This window comes from Oncorhynchus mykiss, chromosome 10 (genome assembly GCF_057628025.1).
Source record: "Oncorhynchus mykiss isolate SJ-2025 chromosome 10, ASM5762802v1, whole genome shotgun sequence".
Lineage (NCBI taxonomy): Eukaryota > Metazoa > Chordata > Actinopteri > Salmoniformes > Salmonidae > Oncorhynchus > Oncorhynchus mykiss.
Genome location: NC_143031.1, coordinates 61,818,317 through 61,832,230, shown reverse-complemented (window position 1 = coordinate 61,832,230; position 13,914 = coordinate 61,818,317). Strand labels below are relative to the sequence as shown.

Below are 13,914 nucleotides of genomic sequence, written 5' to 3'. Positions count from 1 at the left end.
TGTGCAGAGTATTTGGACAAAATCATTATTGTTACTAATATGAGCACTTTCAATAGCATTGCATTGGAAGTAAATCTGAGCTCCAAATTTGTTTTCTCCTCAGGTTTTCGCCTGCTATATCAGTTCTGTTATACTCAGACATTATTGTAACAGTTTTAGAAACGTCAGAGTGGTTTCTATCCAATCCTACCAATTATATGCATATCCTAGCTTCTGGGCCTGAGTAACAGGCAGTTTTCTTTGGGCACGTCAGACAGGCGGTAATTCAGGAAACTAGCCTTTTGCGGAGAGGTTAAAAGTACTTTTTCGATGAACCACCCCTTTAAGTAAGTAAATGTATTTGAATTATAAAGCCATTTCCTTTCTGCCATGACTCAAGTTGTTTGCTTGCTGTCATCAACCTAACAACAAACTATAACACACCATTAAAAACTGTTTTTCCTCTCTCACCATTGTGAGATTTGGGGATAGGTCTCAGACCACCAGCCATGTCTGGGAACACAGTATGACAGTTAGAGAAAGTGAATACAGATTAATTAAACCACCTCCTTCCAACTTCTAATAATCTTTCGTACTCTCATTCTCTACTGCTCATATTTTGGTCGTCATGCTTAAACCAAACACACAGACACCCTTTGAAGTTGTGTGTCTCATTCTATCCCTTTTTTAGGTTTTTCACCTCCTGGAGAAAACCTGGCAACTCTGAAAATATTGAACATAATGTGCTATCATTGCACTTGCATGCAGTATTCATTCAACTAATAGATTGGTAGACACTTTACAACTGCACCTACTCACAGATACACCTACAAATGAACCTAATCACTGTATCTATGGGTATATACACAACTAAACCTGCACTTGCATGCAGGGTGAGAATATTCTGTGGGAGCATCCAGAAACAGGAAAGCTTACCTTCAATGAGAGAGATTGTCTGAGTGATGCACGCAGTGGTTATTTGCATTTGCATTCCCTGTTTTGACACTAAGGTGAGATCCTCCTCACTCTCTGTGTCACTTTGAGGTTTAGCTTGGAAGGACAAAGATTCTTTGTACAACTTACACATTTAGACATGAATAGGGGACATATTTTTTTTAAAGACAACATCCACCAATTGACAATATTTGTGATGTTTTTTAGTCTCAATGATTGGAGGTTTCAGACATAATTATTAACCACATAACTATTTTTTTATGTATTTGGTTGTGTTGAGGAGAAATCCGATTTTTATGCACAAAGTGTTCTGCTAATATTAGTGATTAGTACATTAAGTAGGTGAGACAGGGTTACATTCACCTTTAATGCATCAACTTAAATTGCACAACTAATGCTACAAAGTGAAACTTACTTGACGTGATACACTGGTCGTTAGTTCCGCCTGATGCTTTTTCAGACTCGGCCCTCTTCTTTTTCTGTGAAACACTCTGCTAGAGTAACATAGCTACAGTCAGGAAATTACAGGTTTTGCACAAAGATATAGCTCGTCAATTTCACAACTAAGCATACCTTTCGTGTAGTATTTTCCGCTTCTTCCACATAATGCCGGTTCTCTCTTTTCCACCCTCATTCCTCTCCCTTTCTTCTCTTGCACATTCTGACCTGGTCCTTTTTTGGACATTTCTGCGAGTCTCTTGCGATCTTCTAGAAAGTAAAAATGAACATTATTAGCTAGGCAATAGCTAGGAGCGACTCACATCACTCACCATGATGCATACCCCCCCTCAACCCATAATATCATAAGCTGTGTTTGCAACTTAGCTTACTAGCTAGCTATATATTTTATTTTACCTTTCTTTTACCAGGCAAGTCAGTTAAGAACACATTTTTATTTACAACAATGGACAGGCAATCAGCCCAGTTAGTATGTGTTAGCTAGCATTCGTGCTAACCAGAAGCTAGTTAGCTGTTGGATCGGCCTGCCGAACAGCTAACTAGCCAGTGGTTAGCATGCTTCCTACACATACTAGTGAACTTAAGTGATATAACTAGCTCCTTAGCTAGCTAACGTTAGCTACATCAGTTGTTAGTGTTATAGCCAATGTCTTGGCTGTATTACTTTTGTATAACTAAGTTTAACGATTGATGACATTAAACATATATTGTTAGCTAGCTACGTTATACTGTGTCATTAGCTGAATAGCTAGCTAGATAGCTTACCATCCAGAGCCATGACATAGGCGGCATATCTCTTCCCTGTGTGCTGCCAATTAACAATACATTTTTTCAAATTGTCGCATGTCTCACTGGAACAATTTCTGATGTCCCTTCTTCAAAAAGATCCACAAGTGCATACATGGTTGGTGATATTTTGCTTGTGCTGCAAAGTGCAAACTGAGAGTAAACCGTTATTTTCTTTGCTCGTGCCTAGTTTTCTAACCTTCGCCCATGCGCACGATTTAGTTACGTAGAGCTTGGCACCTTTTATGCTTTACCGCAAATGTTTTTTTATTGCTAACTACGCCATCAGTTTCATTAGCAGTTGACATGATGCAAACAGTTTTCATCAATTAGCTAATTTGCTTACCCTTGTAAGAAATGGCTCCAGTCCAAGTGAGGACCATATAAAAAATGGATGCGTGATGGAAACTTCCCTTTTCCTCGACAGACCAGATCAAGCAGAAATATTAAGGTATTGTTGTTGTTAAATTGCCTTATCTAGGTGTGAGCTCTAGAAAACTAGATTTATTTTTGTATGTAGCTACAACCATAATACTGCTTGGGGTGTTCAATTGCTTATGCTATGCTGTTACTGGCATGTATTCACTAGCTGTATATCTGCTAGCTAGATACAGTAGCTAGTTAACTTGCTACCTAGATGGTACATTGTCAGTGTTTGTATTCAGTATCTAGTTTCTAGCTAGCTACTTACAAACCTCAATCAACATCGCTCTGATTTAGAGCTTAATGAGGATTTAGTCGTGTGTCAGGTACACACAGACACCCATCCACACACACACACACACACACACACACACACACACACACGCACACACACACACACACACCCACCCAGACATTCAGGTTTTTAGCCTCACCCTTGTGAAGTCAGTCATGTATTCTAGCTAATATTTTCATTAGATATTGTTCTGTGTTGGTTTTCTCTGTTCATTTTTTAGGGCCCCCTGAAACACCCCAATCAACCTGGCTCTGATCATTTAGACTATGATGATGCCCCTGAGATGGTAAGTGTCAGGTGCACAAACACACACACATGCACACACACACATATTTGTTTTTCTATCGTTGTGGGGACTTGAGACCTAAACTTTACCCAAAAATGCATGTTCCCTAGCCCTAAACGTAACCTTAAGGTTAGGGTTAAGATGAGGGTTAAGGTTATTGACGTTAAGGTTAAGGCTAAAATTCACCTGGCCCTAATGCCTAACCCCAAACTTAACCCGCAATGCCTAAGCCTAATAGTAACCCCAATTCTAACACTATGCACAATTGTACGTTCCAAAAATTGCAATTCCCCTCATGGGGACTTGCCAAATGTCTCCACGATGTCCAGATGTGTCCGGTTTTTGTATACATGTGGGGACATCAGGTACTCACATGGACACATAAATGTGGTACACACACATACATTCAGTTTCTTAGCCTCACCCTTGTGAAGTCAGTGTTATGTATTCTAGCAAATATTTCAGTTAGATAATGTTCTGTGTTGGTTTTCTCCATGTATTCCTAATTTAGGGCTCCCTGACACACCCCAACCAACCTGGATCTGATCATTTAGACTATGATGATGCCCCTGAGATGGTTAGTGTCAGGTGCACAAACACACACAAATCTCAGGCCTTGGCAATCTGTTCTACCTTTACAGATTTATTGTACGTTTCCTTCTGGCTTAAACAAATGTCTAAATATACCTTGCATCTAACTCTTTTCAGAACAAAGAAATTATTTACCCTGGGGCATCAGTAACAAAGGGGCAATGTCTTATGGCAAAAATCCTCTTTGTTCTGCATCATCACCTGACTGGAACTGCACTGATAGACCGACTTGCCTTGCTGAATTTGCTTGTCCCCAATTTGGTTCCAGCATCTAAATATCTCTTCAAAAGAATGTTGGGTAACCCAGCCCTGACAGCTGTCTCTCATTTATTTTGTGTTGAATGCCAAAATGACTTAGGAAAGCAATGTGGAACGTCCTTCATCAGAGAAACAAAATGTTTATTTGGGTCAATACCTTTGAGGGACCTTCTGCGAGATACACTGGAGAACCATGGAATAGATATTTTGAGGAAAACAGTGAAGGAAGAAGAATATGAAATTGAGGACGTCATGGATGGAAAGATGTACCAGACATTACTGAAAGAGAAGAGGCTATCTGCTGATGATTTAATGATGATTTAATATGATAATATTATACCCTGATGAAGACCGCTTGGCTGTCGAAACGTTGGTAATTACATTTTTGCATCTGAGCCGCACACCTAGAGCTCTCTTTTATTTTCAAGTTTTCTACTCCGCTAGCCAGCACCTCGTCTTAATAGGTGTGCGTTTCTTTTTCTTCTAGATGATTTAATATGAACCTGGAACTGTGATGGAGTATCCGTTTTTAACTCCTCAAATTACTCAGTTTGGCCCCTTCCATTTACCATAAATGAACCGCCTTACATACATCGGGAAGAAAATATGATGATTGCAGGACGTTGGTTTGGCCCAGAAAACCCCAGAATGGATAACCTTTTAAAACCTTTTACTGATGAATGTTGCGATTTAGCCCAAAACCCATTACGTTGGAGAGAGAACAGTGGGATTCTGAAGAGAACAAAGGTCTTCTCCTTGATTTGTTCCTCGGATGCAATTGCCAGGCCAATCCTTCGTTACCGTAAGCAATTCAATCGCGGAATATGGTTGTGACTGGTGCTTGCACCCTGGTAAAGTTGTCCCCTGGTAAGATCCTGTCCTTACAGTCAACAACTGCAAATTGAAAGATCACACAATCAATTTAAGGGTAAGCAGCATTTCATGCTGCTCGCACTGACATTCTGTAAAATGGTGTAAAGGGGTTGTCAACACTGTTTTTGCTTCCATTGTTCAACATTGTGTTTGGTTTTGTGCCTAACTACATGCATTCTGTTCTCCTCGGCGTCACTCGACAGCTTCTGTCTCTTCGGTTGGACACGTGCAACTGTTTGAATCCATGGTACATAGGTCGACACATTACAGAATTAGACTCCCGACTGCTAAATCTCAAGCCACCAAAGGAAGTCACAAGAATAGCGCGACCACTGCATATAAGAACATTTTGGAACGCATCGGAGTGTCGTCATTTTCTTCTGTTTTATTCAACCACTGTTCTGCCGGGCATCCTCCATCCGGCTCCATTTCTACAACATTTATTTTCAACTTACATTCTGCATGCATATTTTGCTTCAAGGATCTAGTCCTCTTTCTCAAGAAAATGGAAGAATTATATGGACAAGAAAAGGTTTCTTTTAATTGTCATCAGCTAATCCACCTTACTGATAGTGTACTGATCTGGGGGTCTCTATGGGCAATGCCATCGTTTACATTTGAGGGTAACAATGGAAGTTTGACATCTCTTTTCCATGGGACGCAGTGTGTTCCACAACACATTTTCCAGCTTTTCCTTCTTTGGCGAAATGTTCTCAAACGTCTTAGTGTTTTAGGATTTCACCCAGAGTCAGAGTTCGGTATATTCCGTACATAGCTTGCAGACAGCAAACTGAAAGGAGAAAAAATATCAGGCTCTCTCAAAGCTCTTGGAAAATCTGTACCTCTTCATCTCACAGCTTCTGAAAAACTTGCTGTTGAATAACTAATTACCAGATCTGTCCCGTCACAGCCTGTGGAGTCATACGACCGATTCATTTATGAACAGATTGTTTATTACACAACTAACTACAAAATCTCAGAAAAAAAGGTGTTTTATGTGCACAACTGCTGTTATTTTTCTTTTCTTTAGACTGAATTGCATTTGTCAAACAAACTGCTTATGTCAACCTATTCCCATTGTTGTGGTTCAACAATATTGTCACGTTCTGACCATAGTTATTTTGTGTTTTCTTTGTTTTAGTGTTGGTCAGGACGTGAGCTGAGTGGGCATTCTATGTTGTGTCTAGTTTTCCCGTTTCTATGTTTGGCCTGATATGGTTCTCAATCAGAGGCAGGTGTTAGTCATTGTCTCTGATTGGGAACCATATTTAGGTAGCCTGTTTTGTGTTGGGTTTTTGTGGGTGGTTGTCTTCTGTCTTCGTGTGTCTGCACCAGACAGAACTGTTTCGGTTTTTCACATTTGTTGTTCTGTAGTCATTGAGTGTTCAGTTTATGTTTTTAAATAAACAACCATGGACACTTACCACGCTGCGCATTGGTCCTCCGATCCTTCTCGCTTCTCCCCCCTCAGACCAAGAGGAGGAGGAAAACCCTTACACATATGTCATTGAAGCTGACAGTTTGTTCATCAACCACATTCTAGGCATCTCATCAAAAAGAAATGTACGTGAAAGTTGAGAGGTCGAGACAAAAAAATAACGTTTTCTCTTTGGAAGACATCAAGTGTAAATGTATTTATGTGGATGGCTGGTTTGTCCCTCTGTCAAACACTTATGAGAGAGATTAGTTATGGGTGGTTTTTTTTAGAGAGAGCTGGTTGATGTTATTGTGCTGATTGATAATGAGAGCTGATTCTCATTTGCAATGGTGACCTGGCCAAGAAAAGCATCAACATACAGTACTTTAATTCAGGTCCGTCCAATGTGAAGACGTGTTAGGGACGTGCAGCTTCCAGTTAAAACGCATGCATTTAGTTTCACTGGGACTGAGCAATAGTTGGAGATCACAGAATGTGTGTTGTATGTCAATGAATCTGTGTGATTCTAATCGTATGTTTCATTGATAACTTATCAGCGACATACATCAGTGATGCAAGGGCCATCGCTTATATATAATTGTATTGTACATGTGGTTAACATGTTCAGTGGAATAGATGTTTTTTAAAATAAAAATAAATTATTACATTAATATTACTGGTCTGTTTTCACTAAGATGCAACATGTGTTTGATGGATTTAATTTATTGAAAGTATCCATCCCAAAAATTCACCCTACTTTAAAAGTAACCTGGCTATAATAACCATGTTGGCATATAAAATAAATATTGGTTGGCTTTCTTTTTTTGCTTGCAGAAAATGTTTTTTTTCATCACCTCAAATAGAATACTACTAAAAACCCGACTGGAATAGCCTATAGGAATGCTTTCAATAACTTCAGGGGAATGCTAACGAAAATAATACAGGAACGATGTTTGAATTCCTAAGAATATTATAGAGAGAGTGTATAATATTTGTACTATTCAAAACATATTGGATATTTTGAGGTTATTGTAGTTTAAAAAAAATACATACTATAGAGACTCCTATAATCATTCTATTTTCAGTATTTTCATAGCAAAATAATATATCATAGCATACTATAAGGGTATTATAAAAAAAACATACAGTTTCTTATAGGAATCTTATAGAAACGCTATAGTGCTTTTTCGTAAGGGGTGTGTTTGTGCGCGCTTGCGAGCGCGAGCTAGAACGCATGTGTGTGTGAGTAGTTAACTCTTCACATGGGATGATGTCACTGAAAACAAAAGAAAGGGAATATTGAATGCTCCCCAATGATCAATCACCTCTCCCAAAAACGTTTTCAACATACATCTGTAAAATGATAGTCAAGAAACAAAAGCTGTGGTTGTCTTCCTCTCAGGCTTCCATGTCTTCTACCTGGACCCCCTCAATGTCCACCTCTTGAACATCAGACTCTATAAGGCCTCATCTTCACTGTCACTTTCCAACCTTGTTGAGGATGGCTCGTTGTCAGGCTCAAAAATCCAGAAATTTGCCCGGATGGCCACCAATTTTTCAAGCCTTGTATTGGTCAGCCTGTTGTGTGCTTTGGTGTGTGTGTTCCCAAACAAGGACCAGTTGCGCTCTGAGGCGGCTGATGTTTTTGGGGGATTTGGAGGATGATGGAGGCAACAGGGGAAGGAGCCTCAGATCCACAAAGTCCCTTCCACCAGGTGGCTGATATACAGTCCTATTTTGTTGCATTACAACCTGTAATTTAACTTCTTAGGATAGGAGTCCCATCCCACTAAACATTTATGTACATATAAGTGTCTTATATTGGCTGAAAGCTTAATTTATTGTTAATTTAACTGCACTGTCCGATTTACAGTAGCTTTTATAGCGAAAACATGCCATGCGATTGTTTGAGGACGGCGCCCCACATCAAAATATTTTTCCACCGGCACAGGTTTCATACATTCACAAATAACAATTTAATATTCACTCACTTTTTGAAAATGTTCCTGTGATTTGTCATCCAAAGGGTCCCAGCTATAACATGTATTGTCATTTTGTTGGATAAAATCCTTCTTTATATCCCTAAAAGTCAGTTTAGTTGGCGCCATCGATTTGAATAATCCACTCGTTCAACATGTAGAGAAAGTAATTTGAAAATCTACCCCCTTAACTCTGTTTCAACAAGTAAAAATGCATTTCTATTTACTCCTCAGATACCCTAAAATGTAGACAAACTATATTATTTCTAACGGAAAGAAGTATGTTCAATAGGAAACCGATTTTAGCAGGTGCGTAATGTCTTCATGGCGCGCACAAACACAAATTTCCAAGACTGTGTCCTTCTGCTAAACCTGATATTTCTTATTCGATTTTGAAGTTACAAGCCTGAAACCTTGAACATAGACTGCTGACACCCTAGTGGAAGCCATAGGAGTTGCATCGCGGGAGCTAATTTTCAATTTGATCTTACTCTTGCATTTCTAAGAGGATGGTCTCTAAAAAAAGAAAATTCCGGTTCGTTTTTCTTTGGATTTTCTCCTACCATATCTATCGTGTTATATTCTCCTACATTATTTGATTATTTCTACAAACTTCAACGTGTTTTCTTTCCAATGGTACCAGTTATATGCATATCCTGGCTTCAGGGCCTGAGTTACAGGCAGTTTACTTTGGGCACGAGAAAAAAGGGGCCGGTATATGCATGTCTGTTCACCCCTTTTGCTATGAAGCCCCTAAACAAGATCTGATGCAACCAATTACCTTAAAAATGTGAGTCGTTATGCACGCTCAAGTTTTCTGTTTCTTTGTATTATTTCTTGCTTGTCTCACAAGAAAACAACATTTTTTACATCTTCAAAGTGGTAGGCATGTTGTGTAAATCAAATGCTACAAATCCTCTAAATAAGGCAACAAAATAGGAAAAATGCCAAGGGGGGTGAATACTTTCACATGCCACTGTATGTTGGCACGAGTGCCATATTGCATCTCCATCCCAAAGCCTTTGCTTGGAAGTCTACTTCGCCAGACTGCCAAGAACCGTGCCCTCTTCCAGGCCAAGGTGGCGAGACACGGTAGTGATGACACCATAGGCCTTGTTGATCTCTGCACCCGACAGGATGCTCTTGCCAGCATACTTGGGGTCCAACGTGTACGCTGCAGCGTATGGGCTTCAGGCAGAAGTCTTGAAGTTTCCGACCCTTTGCAACCCTATGTGTGAGAGAGAGCGTGTGTGTGTACGCTCATGCTCATATGTGTTTGTGTAGATGTGCATAGCCTGTAGTTGTTTATGTGGACTCAAGTCGGAGCAGCTAGGGTGGACCAGGTAGGGAAGGAAAATCAGAGGGCTGCAAAGCGAGCTGCTGTTTCTCTGGAACATTCTGCCCAATCCTGTTTGTTAAGTTTCTGCCTGCTGGTATGTATCTAATCATCACCCAAGAGTTGTCAGTGTTTTCAAACGTTGAACTCTCTAAGGCCTGAAGACTTGCGCTATAGGTACCTGAGGTAAGCCTGGCTAAAACAGTATTGTGGCGTGGAAGATATTCGTGTTCGAACCCAGTCAGTCGTTGACATATCGGAGATCAACGAATCGAAAAATGTTCATGGTGCAAAGACACTTTTTTTTGTCACCAGAATATGTAAAAAAAATAATAATATGTTTTTCAAAGTAAGAGTCTCTTCTCGATGAACCAGTATGAATGCCACAATAATTGTAGAATTGTGTTGCACATGACACACAAAGTAGTCCTTAATTGTATGTAGAAAACAAAGGTATTATCAAGGTACTGAGGTGATATGTTTACACTGACTCAGACATATACTGTACTGATGCATACATGTAGAAGGAGACTGTGAACCGTGTGGGTGCTCAAAACAACAACACCAGCTGCAGCAGATGGAAAATAAAGACGTATGCATTACCTTTACATGGGTCACTGAGTCTTTTTCTCCGGCACACTTTCTCTCTGTAGACTGTGTGTGTGTGTGTGGGGGGGGGGTGGTGAGTGTATGTGTGTGAGTCAGTGTGTGGCTCTCATTTCAGTGTGTGTGTGTGTATCTCTGTGTGTATTTATAGCTATAGCTCTGTCTCCAGTTTCTGTGTGTGAGTGAGTGTGTGTATCTGTCTCCTGTGTGTGTGTGTGTGTGTGTATATCTCTCTCTCCAGTGTGTGTCCTAGCACTATTCAATGTTTCATATCTACACATCTGTGTGTGATCCCCCCCCCCCCCAAAACCCACAGTAGGCGAGATCACAATGCAATATAGAAATGGAAAGTGCCGTCAAATGGGCCGCCTTTTTGTGGTACATTGTGGGCCATGGGCTTCCAATTGCAGATGGCGTGCCGCCGAATCTGGCAAATGTGTTTAAAAAATAGATATGGAACTGATACCAGGAGCCTGGATCCCATAGAATAACCCCACGTTTAGGCTTGGAGCTAGTATTTCTCTGTCTCCTGAGAGGCAGCTCTGCAGGGTGGGAGGGGAGGGGGGTCTTATTAGGGGTGTCTTAATCTCGGAAGTATCGTGGCAAGGAAACAAAACATTTCTAGAGAAAAACAGTCCTATTATGTATCACCTAGAGGCACATTTGTTTATTTTGCAAGCTATAACACCCACCATTTGACATAAAGTCGTTTTTAATAGGATCATTCGTGTGTTTTTTTTTACCATGGAAAATCTGGTGCCTGTAGTAATGCAATACTGGTATCGTGACAACCCTAGCAATGTGTGTACGGGAGGTGGAAATTAATTCTGGTAATTAGAGCTTATCATTCCTGCATGAGGTGTGAGAGAGAGAGAGAGAGAGAGAGAGAGAGAGAGAGAGAGAGAGAGAGAGAGAGAGAGAGAGAGAGAGAGAGAGAGAGAGAGAGAGAGAGAGAGAGAGAGAGAGAGAGAGAGAGAGAGAGAGAGAGAGAGAGAGAGAGAGAGAGAGAGAGAGAGAGAGAGAGAGAGAGAGAGAGAGAGAGAGAGAGAGAGAGAGAGAGAGAGAGAGAGAGAGAGAGAGAGAGAGAGAGAGAGAGAGAGAGAGAGAGAGAGAGAGAGAGAGAGAGAGAGAGAGAGAGAGAGATGTAACAATTCACTGATACACATTGGTTCTGGTTCAAATGTTTAAGATAAGAGTGCATCATTCTGCCTGAACCGATCCAAATTAAGCATGCATTGGTAGGAAACCCGATTGAAACGTTAAGAATCGCCAGTTCACTAATGTTTTTTACTCCTATTGTTTTGTTCCAAAAATCTTCTCATCAGTTGTGTCTGAATTGATGAATCCTCTCCTTCAGGTCAGTAGACCATCGAACTTTGTCGTAGCAGAATCAGAATTAGTTAGGTAACATTGATAAACAAGATGTTTTATCTACTTTCATAAATAGGCTTATGTGGGTAAAGTCACTTGGGGCCCAGAGAGGGGAGAGGTCAGGACTGTCTTCATATGTGAGGGTATCTGTTAAACCATGTGAAGGGCTCCACAATGTCTGTACACCAGTCACTCCCTCCTTTTCCCATTGGGGGAGGAGTATGGCAGTGTCTGGAACCATTGTATGTCCCCTCTGATGTCGAAACTTGTCTTGATTTAGTATATGACCTCACTACTCTCTGTGAGCTTGTCCAGGAGGGTTGTATTTGAGATGGGAGTATCTAGATTTGACAATTGATATATGCCATTAGATGAGGTACTGTTTTGGTAATATCAAAAACGAGAAGTAGAACCTTGTCTTAGAGAGCAAACTGAACGATAATTTGTAGCTAATGCTGTCTGGCTATGGGATACTCCTCTCTCAAGTAAAAGTCTTCCTTTGTGCAGTTTTCCTAAGACCTGTGGTTCGTCATTGTGAGTTGAGAGAGGTGGATCTTTGCTATAAAAGATCTCAGTTGCCATTATGTTGACACTCTCAGAATTCATTTATAGACACTGAATTGATCCGAGAGTCAAAGGGCTATGATAAAGCTGTCACGACTTCTACCGAAGGTAACTCCTCTCCCTGTTCGGGCGGCGCTCGGCGTCGCCGGTCTACTAGCCACTACCGATCCCTTTTTCTTTTTCTGGTTGTTTTGTCTGTTCCTTTTCACACCTGGTTTTCAATTGCTTTGATTTCTGTCGGTATATAGGGCACCTGTTACCTGCCGTAATTCGTGCAGGATTATACTTGTGTGTATTGCGTTCGATGGTATTTGATATTTGTTGTTTTTTCGCTATTACGCATGTGTATGTAAAGTGTCGGAACTGTGTTTGTTCCTCCGTGTGTTTGCACGATTATTCGAGAGCGTAGTTTGGGGATTTTGTTCTGTGCCGTTTGCATTGGTGGACTATATTATTAAACACGCTTCTCAGACATCCCTGCTCTCCTGCGCCTGACTCCTACACCTCTCACCAAGACGCGTGTTATCACAGAAGCTCATATTATTAAAAGATGAAGTTTAAAGTATAACTCTGACTTGTGTGTGGTTTGTAAACTCTCCTTTCACTTAGTAATACAGGAAATTACCACAACAACTTTTATACATGTAACTGTGTATGCCTGTCGGATAACAACAGTGCAGCAGACACTGATGCTCACGCCAACGAGCGGTAGACCTATCCTAGCCCAAATGCCGACAGATGCCGATATTGAGTCGTGTCATTTTACTATCTAAATGCATTGTATGCAGCCGGCAATACATTGGTATCCCTAGTGGACCGGTTCGTACCTAAAACATTCTCCATCAGACTGCGTAGGCTTTGATTTCCTCCTTAACCTTATTTAATGGCGAGAAGGTGGGGGGGGAAAAAACTGGGGAAATATGTACTTTTATTATGAAACACCATTTTCCACCATCATGCTAGAAGTGTCTAAATGCTAATCCTGGATGTTGTGTAAGGAAAGTACGCATATTCCCCTGTTTTTTTCCCCTCCATATCTCCATCATATAAAGTTAAGGAGGAAATCGAAGCCTGTGCAGCCTGAATGGAGAATGTTTTAGGTATGAACCGATCCGCGAGGGATACCAATGTATTGTCGGCTGCATATAATGCATTTGGATGGTAAAATGACACAAATCAAAATCGCTGTCTGCCGGCCTTTTGGGCTTTTTGGTATCCAAAGCTGCATTATATTAATTCTCAAAATACCATGCTCATTTCTAAATAAAGATATTGACATAGTACTAGCTCAAAACATTTTTAATCTGCAAAAATGCGAAGTTAATCAGTGGGTGATGGTGATTTCAGAAAACAAGTGGTGGGAATAAATACCTACATTTCCCCCACCTCTAATTTGACAGTGGGGAGGTACATGCTCAATCTGTCCAATGGCTCAGCTCAGGCGCCCACACACCATTGACTTTGGAACGCACGCACGCATGCAAGTATGCACGCACGCACGCACACACACAAGCCCAACTCCTGAGCTCACATCAGCAGCAGATATTCATTTAAAATGGAATATTAATGTGTTCATGCAACAACAAAAAAATCATCGTATCATATCGAACCGAATCGCATTGATTCGTTATCCTAATCAAACTGAATCGCACCGAATCATTTCAAACTAAAACATTGTTCCTGTATCATATCGGATCCCATGCATCTAGGTCCGTATTGAATCATTCATGAGAGGAG

General features: G+C 40.6%; 1 protein-coding gene and 1 pseudogene across 2 annotated transcripts in view; both read left to right on the top strand.

Annotated features, from left to right (window-relative positions):
* The window catches only part of mtnr1aa (melatonin receptor 1A a), a 58,514-nt gene that overhangs the window by 28,660 nt on the left and 15,940 nt on the right, over positions 1–13,914 (top strand).
* LOC149980131 (uncharacterized) lies at positions 4,065–5,752 on the top strand (annotated as a pseudogene).